Below are 19,370 nucleotides of genomic sequence, written 5' to 3'. Positions count from 1 at the left end.
AGGTCATCAAGTTGCTAGATTCTTCATCCAGCTTTGTGCTGGAATCCATTGCTAATAGACTGTAAGAGTGCTCGCTAACCAAATTCAGTGATGGGCTCTGAGAGCTCCACTTGGCCACTAAGAACACTATTGCTTGGCTCAGCGAATATGCAATGCTAAATAAACAAAGTGGTAATTCCTAACATGAGACTCTGATGAAGTGGGGAAGATAGGAGGGGAGTGTGAATATGCAGAAGCTCATCTTTTTTTTTTTTTCTTCTTAGAGTGGTCTCTACATATTCCCACTTGTGGGAGTTTAGCAATCAGTGCAATTCCCAGGAAACTGGACTGAGGCATTCTAGGAAAAGAGAGCCACCAGAACTGCCAAAACAACCATCAGCTCTGGCTCCAAGGTCAAGAGTGAATAGAGATGACCGAATGTCTTGCTGTCCATAAGACAAGTCTTAAAGATGGGAAAATGTTGCTTATAAAAACCCCAATACATAGCTGAAATATTAGTCATGCAATATGCCGTGATGAGGACATACCACAGACGTTGCCTTTTGTCATGGATGAGGACTGACAATTCTAAGAGGCTGAAGCCCTGTCAGGTCATATATGTGAAAGTGTTTTTTAAATGGACAACCTTTGGACCATTATAGAGTGACTCCTCTTGTGTCAATTCCATCACTTCAAGGGTTTGGGGAACTTGTAGATACATTTTGGCCCGATATAAATAATGACAAAGTTCTCAACATGCAAATATTGACAAATATGCAAATGAAGTTCTCTGAGTACTGAATATGATACCTACCACATTGAATGTAAATGAGGCTCAGGGACAAAAATGTTCTAGTAGTCTGAAGAAGATGGAAAACCTGGGTATTTTAGACAGGATTGGAATGTGTGCAGCAACAGCTGTTCTGTAAGGCTGCAATATAGAGGCAATAGCTTAGTCACTAAGCTTGTTAGCTCTGTTACTATCAATAATTGCATCTTCATAGAGATACAGTGCAGAGAATAATCTAGCCAATGTTTAAACAGAAGCCTATGGGCTATGAGGATTAAAATTACAATCTTTTAGTTCATGCTGGAAGGGAACACACCTAGGGTACAGTTTTTGCAATACATCCCAAGCACTACAGTGGAGTACTTAGTTTTTTCTGCAGCTCTCAGAGCAAAGTAACTACCCCACATCGTTCTGTATTCGTACAGAACAGCCCCATTATTCTGATGAGGTTATTCCAGAAGTGTAAGTCTAAGCTAACAGTCAAGGAGGTAATATCAGGTCTACCAATTTAAGAACTGCTCAGATGGGAAAATTTTCAATTTATAAAATTGATTTAACTGATCAGACTTGTGGTCTTTTAGACCTCAGTCCCAGCAATCTGGAGTCAAGAGGTTGACCAGAGAAACTCTGAACCTGGGTGGACACTTCCTGGCTATTGCCACCAACTTGATACCAACTGGATTAACATTTCAAAATCTTAATTTGGTAGAATCAGAGTCAACATATAGAGAACTCCTACTTTTGGTGAAGGAAAGTAATGCAACTCTGATGTTAGGACTGACTTCTTTGGATAAGAACTATAGAAAAGCAAGTTTCCCCAGTTGAAGGAGAATTAACTGTTTACCCCATTTGTAGAACAAGATAACACACTTGTGCTATTGCATGAAAACTCTTCTCAAAAAGTCTTTCAATACATCATCCTTCCCTGGTAGAGGAGATATTGGATCAATCCAATGAGGATACTGAACTTTATATCAGGAGATATCCCTGCAGACCTGGCTACAACAACCCCCCCTTGATGATCAGTGTAATGCATTCTGTCAGAATTCAGAGAACTTTAATTAAGAGGAAAAAAGCTTACCAAGTCAGAGAAATGGTCACAGCTCCAGAATCTTTATGTACGTGAACCTGGGAGTAGATGGAGATGAAGGTGAAGATTTTTTTCTACCTTCTAGAAGTATTGCTGTTGAGGCCAAAAAGAGGGATAACAAAACTACCTGGAGGACATGTTTTTTTTCCTGGACTGACAAAATAAGACATATGGAAAGTACTGAGATATTGTGGCTCAGGTGTTCCATGTGTCAAGTAAAGGTGGTAGTCATGAAGAGCCCTGGTGAGGCCTATGGTATAGCCTGGCGTTAAAGCTATCATATAACTGCATCAGTAAACAACCTGTCCAGGAAAGTTTGCAGGTCAGGATTATCAAAGCATCAGTGACCACACGTTTTCTAAGTGGGTCTGAGAGTACCCTTGTTTGTGAAAACTATTAGGGAAGAACCATCTGGACATTTTATTGAGGATCAAGTCTATACACAGTCAAACATCCAACCATTCAGGAAGGACAGTCATGACAGCCAGGGATTTCACAGAACAGTTGCTCTCCACAGAAAGGCCAAAGAATAAGGTACAGTTTTATTGACTGAGATCTTGCTTGACTCCAGTCACTCGTATGTGTAAAGAGCACTGAAGGTGAAGTACCTCTGAAACACTTCTGGAAATTAAAATGTGTGTCTGTCTCTGGAACCAATAAGTGAGTACAATTAATCTCAAGGTGTTGATACAGTCAGACAGCATTTTGGCCAGTATACAAAACCTCACTCACCATTAAGTGTAGGTGATGGATGTCTTGACTGCTCCTTCAACGATGGCAGGAATGGAAGTTAGGTTTACAGAGGCCTTCTGAAATGCTGGGTTGACTGCTCCAGTGGACCACTGGATCCAAGGAAGGCTTCGTAAAGCTAAGGATGGGTGCCCCTAAGTGTTCCTACTACCCATAGAGGGGAGTTGCCAAAGACATTTCCCAATCCTAGACACTATGTACTCCATGGTGGAGCCAGAACCAGACCTAGAAAGTCTCCTTCCTGGCTTAGAATCAGGAGCTAGTTTATGGAGGTAGGTAGCCCAGAGCTCAATAATGTTCTAATAGTTTTCTTCCTATGAGAGGTTATGCCCATGAATCCATCAGTATATTTGTCAGATCCAGGGAATATCAGAGTGGTTCAACGTACAGCACTAAATCTCAATAGGACCTACAGCACTCTCTTTTCTGCAGAACTTTGGCAATGTGCTTTTAGTTCCCTGGGGGGAAAGAAAGTATTCCATGTATCTCAAGGGCAAAAAGAGGCTCTCAAGCTAATAGACAGTCCTTGCTGGAGTATCAACCTGATCCTGTGACACCATAACCTGTTTTTTCCAAAGAAATCTTTGGATCTGTGAGATCTCAGTATTTATCAAACTGAGGTGGGTATAGTACTGTTCCATCCTGAAAGAACTTCTGACTCAAGCATCAGTTCTTAGCCTGTCAGATCTTCAACAGCTGGGCAGCTAAATTTTTACTGGATCATTTACATAAGAATGGTCTGACCCAGCATGGCCAATGGTCCATCTAGCCCAGTGTCTTGTTTTCTGCCAGGGACCAATGCCAGATGCTTCAGAGGGAATGAACAGAATAGGGCAATTATCTGATTATCCCCTGTTGTCCACTCCCAGCATTTGGCAGTCAAGAGATATAGGGACACCCAAAGCATGTGGTTGTATCCCTGACCATCTTGGGTAAGAACCATTGATGGACCTTTCCTCCATGAACTTATCTAATTCTTCTTTTTAACCTAGTTATATTTCTACTGCTTAGAGATGAGCCGGTAGCCCAAGAGAATTTTAGATAGTACTATCCTGAACCAAGGAAACTCTCAGTTCTGGAACCAAAATATTAAAACACTACCCTGTAAGTGAGAGATCCACCATCCTGGATCTGATTAGAAACGTGTAATTGTTGTGAGGACCTCCATGCTGGCTATGGTTACTATGTTGAGCACAAAATCTGCAAGGTGAGCAGCTATGTAACGATGATGGTGTTGGAACTGCAGCTGTGGACTCCACTGATCCAGACAGCTCGAGGATACAAATGACTCAACAGTCAAAGGTGTAAGATCCTCATACTAGCTGAATCCCAGGTAATTTGATACCTTCTGACAATAATGCTTGGTAATCCTTCATGTTTGGTTGTGTAATCTGGACCTAGGATTCATGTTTGGATGTTAAATCCAGATACAGGCTTGGTTTCTGACTCTGGAACCAGATCCATGCATGTCAGCCACAAAACTGTATTCAGCTTGGTTTTTTTTCTTTAATTTTTTTTTTATAGGTTTGGATCTGTGCTTGGCTGCCACATCTAGAGCTGAGACTTACAGCTCCTCAGGTTGTATGGCTCTCACATTCAGGCTTAACTGCTGGATCCAAATCTGGGGTTTGCAGCTCCCACAATCCATGCTTGGCTATTAGATCCAAGTTCTGCAGATCCAGATCCTTTGGAAACTGGAGCCAAGGGCCAATGAGCCAGTTTAAGCACATAGCTACATCCCTCCTATATCAACCTGGACAGACCCAGAGACCTTGACAGTGAACAGCTTGAGAAGCCTCCCCCATTGACAGGGATGTGTGAGGTGGCCAAACCTGTTCCGGCAGAAGAACTTTTGAAGGAGATGTTGGGCTTATTCAGTGCCAGCTTAGGCAACTGGGCCCAAGGACCCTTCCCTGTCAGTAAGGCTTTATGAGGAGGTCCTACTACTTCTACAGAGCCATACAAAGCCCATGCCATCTCCTCTTTTCCTTTGAAAGGAAGAACCCAACTGCTACCTTCAGTTATGACAAGGAACTGAAGGCTGGTGGGGTCACTCTCCCTCCTTTTCATATTCGCAGCGTCCTCTAAGATGGAATGGGAATGGATGAGCAAGTGACACTGCTTTCCAGAAGGTTCCGGAAGCTTGCAGCAGACACCTTGGATCCCACAAGTGGGAATATAAAGAGGGAGCCTCGAAGAATCCAAAGTTCCTGCAGCTGCCAGGCCACATACCATGGTTTACGCTACTAGTTGCTGCACTTCAGAGCTTCTGACAGACAAACTGCTGCGCTGTTTTTCATAAGCAATAAGTGATGTGGGAGGAGGGGGGAGTTGTATGAGACATCTTTACTCTGCATCCATAGAAAGCAGTGTTAAATGCTGAGGAGCCTGTGCTTGTCCAGCAGGAGCCTGGCCCAGCTTGCATTCCTGAGCCAGTTATCACTCAAACCAAGGTCCCCCATGAAACCTGACTGCCCCATTCCTTCAGTCCCACTCATCATACTATAAAAACCATAAGGGGTACAGAGGGGGAGTGAGAGAGAAAGGAAAGCAGACTTAGGAGGCCTCCAAATTATATTAGGAGCTGCCAGGGACAATGGAAGAGAGGGAGAGGAGGAACCTCAGAAGAGAAAGAGGGAAAGGGAGCTTTTAAGAGCGAGGGTGGAGCGTTATGAGTTGTGGGGGGAAAGGGGTTTGACAGGACATAAGGTAACAGGAGAGGGAAAGAGTTTGACTTCCAAGGGAGACTCATGAGAGCAAAAAGGAAAGCTGAGGAGGAGAGAGGAGGAGGGTAGAAGATGAGTTGCTTCAGGAATGTCTTACTAGGTAGAGCAGGCTTCAGCTGTCTGTCCGAGACCAACACCGGTTCGAATGAGGATTCGAGTGGAAGAGGAAAATTGAGACAGAGGCAGATTGTAATTCAAAACAGGTGGCCGTTTATGGGGGGATAAATTACAACTTGGGCTGGGGAGGAGCACCTTTACCAACTAACAGTATAAATTCAATTGAAATAGGAACAAGTAACCAACCAAAAATATCACCAGAGCAGTAATATAAAACAGTCTATGTACACTTAACAACAAGGAATTAGATAATTTACAACCAACGGTTTACTGAAGAACCAGAACAAACATACAAAACTGAGTAAACTGCAACAATTCATCCTCTATACACTATACATGAGATTTGGTACCAAGTAATAAAGAAAAAAGGCCTAACAAACAATATCTACAAAAATTAATATGTACTGGGACAAAGTTCCTCCTCTATCTTGGTGGGTCCTGCGCTTACTGGCGGATTTTCTTGCCTCAGAGATTCACCATGTGGGTTGGGGAACAACCCAGAGACCTTCCCCTCTGGAAGAACCCACAGTCCAGGTCAATTGAGAGGTTTGGGGGGAACCCAGGCCCGCCCTCTACTCCAGGTTCCAGCCCAGGGCCCTGTGGACTGCAGCTGTCTATAGTGCCTCCCGTAACAGCTGCATGACAGCTACAACTCCCTGGGCTACTTCCCCATGGCCTCCTCCAAACACCTTCCTTATTCTCACCACAGGACCTTCCTCCTGGTGTCTGATAACGCTTGTGCTCCTCAGTCCTCCAGCAGCACACCCTCTGACTCTCAGCTCCTTGCTCCCAGCTCCTCACACTCGCACCACTAACTGAAGTGAGCTCCTTTTTAAAACCCAGGTGCCCTAATTAGCCTGCCTTAATTGATTCTAGCAGCTTCTTCTTAATTGGCTCCAGGTGTCCTAATTAGCCTCCCTGCCTTAACTGGTTCTAGCAGGTTCCTGATTACTCTAGTGCAGCCCCTGCTCTGGTCACTCAGGGAACAGAAAACTACTTACCCAGAGACCAGTATATTTGCCCTCTATCAGACTCCTGTACCCCACTGGTCTGGGTCTGTCACAGTACATATCACACTCCAGGCGCAGCTGACCAGCAGTACAGACACCAGGGACATGATGAGATGTAACCCGAGATGACACGACACGAGCCGGCTAAATCCGGAGGAGATCCTGGCTGAAAGGGTGATCAGGCCTTCCAGCTAACGCGCGGACACTCCTGCTGATTTAGGCGAGGGACATAGTTTTATTCGAAGACCCTTGCTCGTGCTAGCATCTAATTGGTTCCCCGCTCCTACACCAACCAGGCTCCGAGCTGGTGCCCTCTACGTAAACAGACACTGCACCCGGCACGCTAAGCTTATGCACACGACATGCTGGAATTGTAGCACACGGTACCAATGTGACCCACAATTGACCAGGTGGAAGGTTCGAGAATGGTCACACGGCCCCAATGTGTTGCACACAGCACCAAGGCGCTGCACACAGCACCAAGGTGCTGCACACGGCACCGATGTGACCTTCTGACCGACAATTGGCCATCCAGACACCATGACAGAGCATAGGGCTGCAACACTGTCTAAGACACAAGAGAAGACTCCACAAAATAATAGATGCAGTAGCTCTACTTGGCGTCCTCCTAAAAAGCCAACAGGTTTTTGAAGTAGTACGTAAGGCAGCTTACCCTTGTTTACACCTGCCACAGAACAGGGCTCAGTGCGGGTTCCTCTATACCCATTGCTGTGACCAGTTGCTGACAACAGGTAATTTTCATTACTCAGACCTGGCTTCGCCCTTCCCCATTATCCAAGGAGGTCCTGATCAGATGCTGCAGATTCATTCAGTGCATTCTCTCCCTCACCTAACATTCAGCCTAAGGAGGTGCCTAGTGAAAGGAGATACTAGAAGTGCTTTGTACTGTTTAGACTGGACATAGAATCATAGAATATCAGGGTTGGAAGGGACCTCAGGAGGTCATCTAGTCCAACCCCCTGCTCAAAGCAGGACCAATTCCCAACTAAATCATCCCAGCCAGGGCTTTGTCAAGCCGGGCCTCAAAAACCTCCAAGGAAGGAGACTCCACCACCTCCCTAGGTAACGCATTCCAGTGCTTCACCACCCTCCTAGTGAAATAGTGTTTCCTAATATCCAACCTAGACCTCCCCCACTGCAACTTGAGACCATTGCTCCTTGTTCTGTCATCTGCCACCATTGAGAACAGCCGAGTTCCATCCTCTTCGGAACCCCTCTTCAGGTAGTTGAAGGCTGCTATCAAATCCCCCCTCATTCTTCTCTTCTGGAGACTAAACAATCCCAGTTCCCTCAGCCTCTCCTCATAAGTCATGCGCTCCAGACCCCTAATCATTTTTGTTGCCCTCCGCTGGACTCTTTCCAATTTTTCCACATCCTTCTTGTAGTGTGGGGCCCAAAACTGGACACAGTACTCCAGATGAGGCCTCACCAATGTCGAATAAAGGGGAACGATCACGTCCCTCGATCTGCTGGCAATGCCCCTACTTATACAGCCCCAAATGCCGTTAGCCTTCTTGGCAACAAGAGCACACTGTTGACTCATATCCAGCTTCTCGGCCACTGTGACCCCTAGGTCCTTTTCTGCAGAACTACTACCTAGCCATTCGGTCCCTAGTCTGTAGCTGTGCATGGGATTCTTCCGTCCTAAGTGCAGGACTCTGCACTTGTCCTTGTTGAACCTCATCAGGTTTCTTTTGGCCCAATCCTCTAATTTGTCTAGGTCCCTCTGTATCCGATCCCTACCCTCTAGTGTATCTACCACGCCTCCTAGTTTAGTGTCATCGGCAAACTTGCTGAGAGTGCAGTCCACACCATCCTCCAGATCATTAATAAAGATATTAAACAAAACCGGCCCCAGGACCAACCCTTGGGGCAGTCCGCTTGAAACCGGCTGCCAATTAGACATGGAGCCATTGATCACTACCCGTTGAGCCCGACGATCTAGCCAGCTTTCTATCCACCTTACAGTCCATTCATCCAGCCCATACTTCTTTAACTTGGCAGCAAGAATACTGTGGGAGACCGTATCAAAAGCTTTGCTAAAGTCAAGGAATAACACATCCACTGCTTTCCCCTCATCCACAGAGCCAGTTATCTCATCATAGAAGGCAATTAGGTTAGTCAGGCACGACTTCCCCTTGGTGAATCCATGCTGACTGTTCCTGATCACTTTCCTCTCCTCTAAGTGTTTCATAATTGATTCCTTGAGAACCTGCTCCATGATTTTTCCAGGGACTGAGGTGAGGCTGACTGGCCTGTAGTTCCCCGGATCCTCCTTCTTCCCTTTTTTAAAGATGGGCACTACATTAGCCTTTTTCCAGTCATCCGGGACCTCCCCCGATCGCCATGAGTTTTCAAAAATAATGGCTAATGGCTCTGCAATCTCATCCGCCAACTCCTTTAGCACCCTCGGATGCAGCGCATCCGGCCCCATGGACTTGTGCACGTCCAGTTTTTTTAAATAGTCCCGAACCACTTCTTTCTCCACAGAGGGCTGGTCACCTTCTCCCCATATTGTGCTGCCCAGTGCAGCAGTCTGGGAGCTGACCTTGTTTGTGAAGACAGAGGCAAAAAAATCATTGAGTACATTAGCTTTTTCCACATCCTCGGTCACTAGGTTGCCTCCCTCATTCAGTAAGGGGCCCACACTTTCCTTGACTTTCTTCTTGTTGCTAACATATCTGAAGAAACCCTTCTTGTTACTCTTAACATCTCTTGCTAGCTGCAACTCCAAGTGTGATTTGGCCTTCCTGATTTCACTCCTGCATGCCTGAGCAATATTTTTATACTCCTCCCTGGTCATTTGTCCAATCTTCCACTTCATGTAAGCTTCTTTTTTGCGTTTAAGATCAGCAAGGATTTCACTGTTTAGCCAAGCTGGTCGCCTGCCATATTTACTATTCTTTCTACACATCGGGATGGTTTGTTCCTGCAACCGCAATAAGGATTCTTTAAAATACAGCCAGCTTTCCTGGACCCCTTTGCCCTTCATGTTATTCTCCCAGGGGATCCTGCCCATCTGTTCCCTGAGGGAATCAAAGTCTGCTTTTCTGAAGTCCAGGGTCCGTATTCTGCTGCTCTCCTTTCTTCCTTGTGTCAGGATCCTGAACTCGACCATCTCATGGTCACTGCCTCCCAGGTTCCCATCCACTTTTGCTTCCCCTACTAATTCTTCCCTGTTTGTGAGCAGCAGGTCAAGAAAAGCTCTGCCCCTAGTTGGTTCCTCCAGCACTTGCACCAGGAAATTGTCCCCTACACTTTCCAAAAACTTCCTGGATTGTCTGTGCACCGCTGTATTGCTCTCCCAGCAGATATCAGGGTGATTAAAGTCTCCCATGAGAACCAGGGCCTGCGATCTAGCAACTTCTGCTAGTTGCCAGAAGAAAGCCTCGTCCACCTCATCCCCCTGGTCTGGTGGTCTATAGCAGACTCCGACCACGACATCACCCTTGTTGCTCACACTTCTCAACTTTATCCAGAGACACTCAGGTTTTTCTGCAGTTTCATACCGGAGCTCTGAGCAGTCATACTCCTCTCTTACATACAACGCAACTCCCCCACCTTTTCTGCCCTGCCTGTCCTTCCTGAACAGTTTATATCCATCCATGATAGTACTCCAGTCATGTGAGTTATCCCACCAAGACATAGTAGATTTCAAGTGAATATTATTGAATTAAGGCAAATTACAGTGCTATTACAATGCCTATGTAAAGTGGGGATCACAATTTGTAGGGTCCTCGGTCAAAGCGTGCTGTGCTCTCTTCCTCCCCCTTCAACACAATGCTGACTTGATGCTCAGAATCTCCTGGGTAGCAGGTGGTAACCCCAAGTCTCTCTTCCTTCCAGCTGTTAAAATCTTGATATGCCTTGGCACCTTATCAATTGCCTATCTCCTATTGATACTCCCTCAGCAAGGCTTTTGTGTTCACTCATCACCAAATGTAAGGGGGGCACCAATGAACACTGGATAGGGGACGGTGAGAGGAAAAATCACAAAGACTCAAGAGCAACAAGTGTTGTTCAGGGAATATATTGCCCACCAATGAGAGCCATGCATTACAGCAAGATCAATGCACCTGCTCCAGAGGCTGGGATCATTTAAGTTTTATTGCTGGGACTGGTGCTGTGGTCTGCTCGCCAGCTGCCTAAAGCCAGTACACCTGAAGAGCTCATCTTCTATTTAGAAGCCTTTTAGGAATGCTGCTTATTTCCATGTATTCTTCTAAATGTACTTTCTTATGTTATATGTAAAAAAATATGCCTTGCATCATTGTAACTCTGAAGCTAGTACTGTGATTCAGTGACAGATGAAATGGTGCCATCTTTTGGTTACAGCAAGTATATGGCCTGAGGGAAAAAACTGCAAATTAGCAGTGATCCAGAAGAGAAATTTAGTCATAGTTTTAATTTAGCTGGTTGGTAAGAATGATAAAATGTTTAAAGTTCTAGCCCAGGTTCATAAACTATTACTTAAGACCCTAAAATACCTTCTGACCAGCATAGTTGAATATCATTTACTTCTAGATACACAGTATCTTTCTATTACATCACATTTTACAGCATATCCCTCCCCTTATCAAGCCTTACTGTTTTCTACTTTTCAGAGTAGCAGCCGTGTTAGTCTGTATCCTCAAAAATAACAGGAGTACTTGTGGCACCTTAGAGACTAACAAATTTATTAGAGCATAAGCTTTCGTGGGCTACAACCCACTTCTTTTCTACTTGTCATCCTAATGATAACAATACCACTGTTTTAAAAAAGCACCAGTTTCTAACTCCTCTAATAGTAATCGCTATCTACGCAGAGAACTTCCTTTTGTTAATCTAATTTTTGTAGTGTCCTATTCCTATACAGTGCACTCCTGCAGCACACCACTTATAATGCATTTTCAGGCATTGATATATTATAATAGGGTTCTTTTTCTAAGTCTGTAGTCAAATGGACTTCAGATAGCCACTTGAGGTGAATAGGCTCTTTATATAAAAGTGTTTTCAAAGTCTGAACTCTCATGTTAAAACATGTTAGCTAACTGGTTAATTAGCATATTTTAATGCTACTTGGCCCTCGGCATAGACAGTGATTTTAAAAAACCCTGAGTCCCCAAAGGCAGACCATGACTGTAAGGATCCAAGGGACTAGAACCGGAGTCTGCAGTGCCTGGAGCAGCTGACATTCCCATACCACCACAAGCAGGCCAGGCAGAGTTGCATCCCAGTGGCATGGTGGAGATTAGCACCATAGGAAGTACCACCTGAAGGGCCAGAGTGACAGCAGCCCTCTTTAACCTTGGCGGGTGCACCAGGAAGCTGTCTGGGCAAATGCAGATTTCTGGCTTGCTGTGGCTCCAGACCCAGCCTCTCTTTCTGATCTGTACTCTCAGCCTGACTTTGACCCAAACTGTTGCCTCCTAACTCTAGCCTGATAGCTACTCCTGATCCTCAGACACTGACCTTGTCCTGACTCTTGCCTACTGATTTTGGCTCTTGCAAGCCCTTTGACCCATGCTTGCTGACCACTGCCTTATGGCTACCCCTTGACTCCATGGCACCAGCCCAGGCATAAACTATTAGCCTGACTGCCTATGCCCTGGTCCCTAACAGTGACTAGTTTGCAAATCCTTAAAATATCATGGGGTTTCGGCTGAAATTTTTTAAGCCTGCCTCTAAGGGATTTAGATGCTCAATTTTCAATAAATAGAATTAATGAGAGTTGGGCATCCAAATCCCTTAGGTGTCTTTGAATATATCAGCCTCTGTCTAATTGAGGTGCTAAGTGGTGCTTTAAAAATGAGCTAACGTGTTTTAACACACAATTTATGTTTCTAGTCTAGAAGCCAACAAGTAATGTCAAAGGTTTAAAAAAGCTTTCAACAAGGTTATCTTACTGCAATTGTGCTAGAAGACCACTATGTAAAAAGGAGGTGTTTTTTTGTGGGGGTTTTTGTTTTGGGGTTTGTTTTGTTTTTTGTTTTGCTTTTTGCACACAGGAACCAGTAAAAACTTCTACTGGCTAGCTAACAAAATAAAACAAATAGAGATCTTACTAGAGCACTTGGGTACATCTTCACTACCTGCCGTATCGGCGGGTAGCAATCGATTTATCCGGGATCGATATATCGCGTCTCGTTAAGACGCGATATATCGATCCCCGAACGCGCTCACCGTCGACTCCGGAACTCCACCAGAGCGAGCGGCAGTAGCGCAGTCGACGGGGGAGCCGCAACCATCGATCCCGCGCCGTGTGGACCCCAGGTAATTCGATCCAAGATACTTCGTATCTTACGTATCTTGGATCGATTTCTCCCCCCCCCCCCAGTGTAGACCAGCCCCAAGGGAGGATGCAGTTGTAAAGTCTGCTTTAGTGGCTTCTCACCCCCATTATACCTCCAGACCTCACTGTACTAGTGGTCTTTTAAAATGTTAGTTTTCAAATGTACAAAGATCACCACCTTAGAGACACTGAAATGAAAGTGCACAAGTGCAGGAGAATGGCACTAAACTGTCAATGAAGGACCTACATACTGGAAATTACAGAAGGGACATCTCAATGAATAAACACCAAGAAAGCCAGGCTAATGCATAAGGAGAACTGTTTCTTTTTAGTTCTTTCCATTGAGTTGATATATCTGCAAGTGTTCTTTAGTGTGTTTTGTAAAAACGATGGTTATCTGTGCTATTAGATCTTTTCTAAGAGATAGGGAGATGCACAATGTACAAATCATAGCAAGATAACCGTGTAAATGTTGCATTGCTGACCCACTCCCTTTAGATCAGTAGTGTCTTCTGCCAGAGGGAGTGGTTCAGCTGCCTTTCTATGCTCATCAGTGGTGTGTCACTGAGGGAACTCTCCTAAGATTAAATACTTCTCAGCATTAAGAAGTATAAGTAAAATGGAAAGTTTTCTTTTTCTGACTTTCTTCTTCTCAATCCATATTAAGGAGCTGGTAGGAGGGATGCAGAATCTAATTCTCAATGCTACCATCAGGGTTTCCTTGCTTTACTATTGTTTAATTTAAAAAGTGGAAACAGTTTGAACAGAATGAGCTGCTGAGTCCAATCATTTTTGGGACCCAGAAAATAAAAATGATTTTTTCTATATTGTGCATTTAGGTACTTGCTGGTTTCGAGATGGTTAAACAAACTAATAGATAAACCCTATTAAATCCTGAAGAATTTTCTAATCCAGTAGACTGTGGTACAGTTTAGTTTCATCCATGCAAAGAAGTCTCTCTCTAATGATGACTTGTTTAAAGAGAATGGAAATATCTAAGGGACTATTCTTTGGAAGAAGAGTCATAGTGCAAGAGAGAAGAATGTGAAATATCAGCCACTTGGTTTACAAATGTGAAAGGAAGAATCTCTCATATTATGGGAGAAAAGTTGAAGTAGGAGCAAATCTGGACTACTCTGTCACCCTCTAGAGCAGTGGTTCTTAACCTGGGGTGCATGCACCCCCTGGGGGTGCGAGATGCCCTTTCTGGGGGTGCGAGACATGCCAGATTTTTTTAGAAGGTAAATAATAGAAAACACAAATTAAGCACAGGCACGTAAGTACAACTACTTTGTTTCATCAAACCTATGTATTTATTAACATCATACATTTTTTTAACAATTACTGCATTAAATTTTAACTGCAAAATTAAAATAAATATATAATTCTATCTTTCATTCTATAGTTATGATATATCTAGGTTTAAAGAACTGACCTACTTCGACGATTTTTTATAAGGGGTGCGAGAACATATTTTTGAGAACCAAAGGGATGCAGGCTGCAGTAAAGGTTAAGAACCACTGCTCTAGAAGAAGAAAGACTGTCGACTGAATAGAAGAATGCAGCAGCTGCAAGGATCTTGGAAAAGAAAATCACCCAGACTAGTAGACACAAATTTGTTCGATCTAGCAGGCATCCATGTTGTTACAGTGGGAGTGGAAATTAAACAGATGTAGAGTGAAATGTAATGATGTAGAACTTCACTATGCAGTACTGTAATCGGGAAGCTGCATAATGCTGACCCAAGGATGGTATAACTGGATGTTGAAGATCAGTGTGAAACTCAGGATACAAGATCAGGGACTAAACCTGATACTTAAAACATTCTTAATGGATAGTTTATTAATTATTTAAAGGTGATTTGCTCTTCATCGATAAGAGGATCATTATTGGAGGAGACAGGCTTAAAACGTAGGTTCCATTTTGTAGTTCTTCTCCAAGGTATCTTTATGGAAGATTTAATTTTACATTGGCCATTTTTAAGAATTAAATTTATCGGGAGACAGGAGAATAGAAGGTTTTCACTCACTTTTGGCAAATTGCATTAATATGTATTCAGCCTCTGTTCCACTGTTTCCTCTCGTGCCCTATTCCCACACCCATGCCTAATCCCTTACATGATGGATTACCTGTAAATAAGGCTATGTTTCTGTCATTGCTAGCAAGAGAGTCATGGGTTTCATGTTTTAAAATAACATCCATGACTTGACATTTGGGGATTGGTATGTTTAGTTATCTGTGTGTGATAGTAGCTGCTGAACCAGTTTCACCAAGAACAGTGATGGTTGCAAGTTTAAAACTTTGCCGGTAGTGCAGGGAGGGTGATAAAGTGAACAGGATCTCTCATAGAGGCTAGTGGTTTGTCATAGATTCCATAAATGCTGCCGTTCTGTCTTTTTTTTTTTTTTTTAAAGTCATGTAGGTTTCATGGCTGGTTTGAGAAGCTTCTGTGCAGTGTGGCTGCTCTTGCTGCCTCTACAGAGGCTGAGAAAGAAAAGCAACAGTGCAGACAAGGCAACGGGGTTCTCCAATCTCCTGCTGCCTCTGGAAGGCTGAACCAGCAAGCACTGAGATACTGGCTTGAAATGTTTAAGGGATCTTATTTAAATATTATTGAATAGTTCTAAACAGTTTTTTGTACAAACTGAAGTGCTATTTTGACATAGTCAATTACTGTTGAAATTTACTGTAAACTCATGACTTGCATTTCCCATCTCCTAAGACAAGGTTGTGACTTTTCATATAAGTTACTTGACAAACCAGGATTTGTTCATAAGCAATGGCATTTATTTGACTAATGAATAGCAAGTGGATGTAACTTTGAGGGAAACATGCTATGCAAAGTGGGAACATACTAATAGAGTTTTTGGCATTTGAAAGGGTCAGATATCTTGCCCTTCATTAGCAACTTATGTGTGAGAATCTCAAAGCACTATACAAACAATGAATTAAGCACCCCACCACTCTTATGTATGTAAGGGTTAAATTGAACAGGCTTGACTCTCTTCTCACATGCACCACTCTAAAATCAGAACTCCATTGAAGTCAGTGGTGTCAAACTGATATAAAAAAGCCTAATAGTTCATCTTCCACACTGTGTATTAATAGAGTGTGAGATAAATATGAATGCCTAGCACTTTCATAAGGGTGTGTTTACATTTACAGTGTATGTATTTTTTTGTTATAGGTATTCTTTAATACAGAGTAAAAAACAAATTAAAGGAGAGGCTGGCTAGTCTTAGAGCTTGTAATGGATTTCCATTACAATTAGGAATAGCTTTACCAGATGGACGGCAGCTGATAATAATGTGTTTCTAATTGGACTGTCATTTGTAAACAAGAAAAATGAAGGCAAGCAACTTGCCCCAAGACAACTAGTACATACTATACATGCTTCTAATTAACCAACCAATAAGAAGTCTCCCCCTTTTGTTATCACCAATGAATGAGTTAAAAGTCAGATATTTCAAGTAAAACTTTTAGTAATTATTTAGTACACTAACAACAAGGAGTCTGGTGGCACCTTAAAGACTAAGAGATTTATTTGCTATGCATCTGAAGAAGTGAGGTTTTTACCCACGAAAGCTTATGCCCAAATAAATCTGTTAGTCTTTAAGGTGCCACCAGACTCCTTGTTGTTTTTGTAGATACAGACTAACACGGCTACCCCCTGATATTTAGTACACTATAATTCAGACACATTTAAAAATGTATATTTGGGCTTCTTCCTATAAAACAAGACCCATTCCCATGAAATAAATTTGCACAACTCCAGCAGATTCCTCTATGTAGTGCATAGGGGATGGTAAGGAGTCAGATAATAGAATGATTATGTTCAGCTTTAGCCAGCAATGTTTAGTCTCCAGTGAACCTTGAAAGTGTAGATTCATAAGAGACTCCTTTCAGTGGTGAGTGATAGTCTATTTACAGATCCTTCAGTAATCATGTAGCCCAGCACTCTTAGTTTTCTGTCTTTTGGTGTCTTAGTTTGAATAACCATATAGCCACTAGGGGTGAATATAATCTTAAAATAATCAACCACATCACACTGGTCCAGAGAAGAGCTTGTGAAAAGCCATGAATGCATAATATTAAATTCCTAAGGAGCTTAGCTTATTTTCATGCTCTTTCCTTCCAGTTGTTTCAGTGGTGTTGAGAAAATAGAATCTTCTTGTGTATTTTTCCTCACATCTCTAATATGATTTTCATGTCAAAGATTCCAGGAGAGTTTAATGAACTTCTTTTTATTTTTGGCAGTATATAGTGTGTGCTGCCTGCCTGACCTTTTCAAATGTATATATTGAATGTCAAGTCACTGTATCCATGCTCCATAAATTGCATGGAAGGCAAGTAAACTCTAAGGATGAAGAAAAAGAGCAGGAAATGTACCAAAATATTGGACATGGGCTTGAATTTAATGTCAACATTCAAACACCCCTGAACGTTGAAATTTTAAAAATCCAGATTGGGATCTGAATTCTTCTTTGCATTGCAATTCTGCATAGAGGCCCTAATCTAGGGTCACGACCCCATTGTAGTAGGCACCATGAACATGCATGTGTGCACACACTCTCTGCCTAAAGATTTTTATAAACCAAATAATTATGTGGCTTGCATCCATCTTTACAGCTTAGCGGTGTGGGGTGGGTTTTTTTGTTTTTTTTAAAGATAGATTGAAATGGCAGTAGACTACAGTTCACCAACCACAGCTTGAAACCTAAATAGCCACTTCTCATTTTGCAAAAAAGTAATGCCATAAATAGAACTTCAGGTGAATGACTGTGGCTCTATTGAGAACTGACATTACAGTTGCCAAAAAGATGACACACCTTTGCAAATAAGCATTTTTTTCTTCTGACCCATTAATAGCTACAGTCTTTATAAAAAAAAATTAAGCTTTCACTTAAATTGCCCATTATGAGATAGCATTAATTGTATCAATCACTTGAACAGATGAAGTACAGGTTGCCCATACTCACTTTCATTTTCAACTGGAATCAGGAGCAAAGAGAAACTTTATTTCATTCTTCCCTACCAAGATGTCAATTTTCTTTATTTATCTAGACATATCACATCTTTTATTGCCCTTTTCTAGGCAGATACTTAGTTAGAAATATTTGGGAAGGTTCTTGATTTGTTTAATTTAATAGGAATATTGTGGTTTGAGTGAAACAAGATAGAGCCATTAGACACATCAGAGTAGTAAACAACATAAAATCTCCTGAAAGCTCCTGCTGCCACTAGAAAGATCTTTTAGTTCAGCTACAAAGCCTTGGGGAGAGGATGAAATGGGAAGCAAGAGTTCCTTTATGCAGGGTAGTACATTGTGCTGTCTCTCAAACTGGTCCACCTCAGTATAATTCTCTCTTCCTCTGGAATTTGTTTTGGGCTACTACTGGTTCTTTAGGTGCACAGGACTGATTAACTGATCTGGGAAATATCTGATTTGTGCTCTGACACAGCCAAATCTACCCAAAAGGAGATTGAGCTATTGCACCTAATTGGTTTTCATGTTAGACTTGTAGGAACTGTTAATTCCTCTGAAGAAAACTGGATACAAAGTCTTATAAAGGGATTCACTGTGGCACAAGAAGAATGGTTTCCTGAAGTGTATGCAACACTGACAGTATTTTAAGTATTTGCTTCTAAATTTGAAACCACTAAGGCCTGTTAGAAGAATATAATATCTGCATTTTCTACTTGAGTGTAGGGAAGTTTAATTTATATAAACTGATGTGGGATCTGCCATGCAAAAATTAAGATTTTTAATTTTTTTTTAAATTTAATACTGTAGTCTGGTTGTCTTAAATTCTAAAACAGGTTTCTTCCCCCCTTTTTGGGGGAGGGGGGAGGGAGGGCAGAACAATGTATTTTCTCCAGATCTGGCCAAAACTGAACACAGAAAATTGACCTTTTAAAAGCTGTGATCCCGTAACAAAATATATAAACTTCATTTTTCTTACTTCTAAAATCAAGGACTGCTGCTGAAGTGAAAGATATTTGCTCTTTGACTAGGTTCAAGTTAAAGCATTTTTAAATATTTAGCAGTTTGGATCTTTATAGACAAGTAATCTCAAAACAGCCACCTAAAACATCAGTTAATGACTCTTATTCAATCTAGACTAGACAATGGTATATTATTATGGAGATATAAAAATTAATGTAAGGATTTTGCATTCCCCCCACTTCCATTCCCAATTGGGGTTTTATATGGTTATCTAAAGAGATTATACATTTAGATACATTTGATCTTCTTTTCATTTTTATTGTCTTTGAACTATAAATGGTAATATTGCCATCAGCAACAGAAGTTTAGTCTCAGATGTTTTATAAATATCCTCATCTGGGGTGTGTATTGTGTTAACACGAAATAATGGAATCAATTGCACATCTGCCACCATCCCTTTGCTGCTTCTCCCCCGCACTGCAATTTGAGGACAGACTGAATTAATTTAAATTAAGGTAAGGCACCAAAAATGTAATTGCAATAAATAACAAGTCTGTTCCGTTAAACTATTTTCTGCACTCTGAACAAAGTGACACTAAACTGAAGCCAAACCTCTTAAAAATATAAGGTTTGATTCTGCAAATCACATGAATAGTTGCACTGAAGTCA

This window comes from Emys orbicularis, chromosome 10 (assembly GCF_028017835.1).
Source record: "Emys orbicularis isolate rEmyOrb1 chromosome 10, rEmyOrb1.hap1, whole genome shotgun sequence".
Taxonomy (NCBI): domain Eukaryota; kingdom Metazoa; phylum Chordata; order Testudines; family Emydidae; genus Emys; species Emys orbicularis.
The sequence above is the reverse complement of the archived record's forward strand: the minus strand, read 5'-3'. Positions refer to the sequence as shown.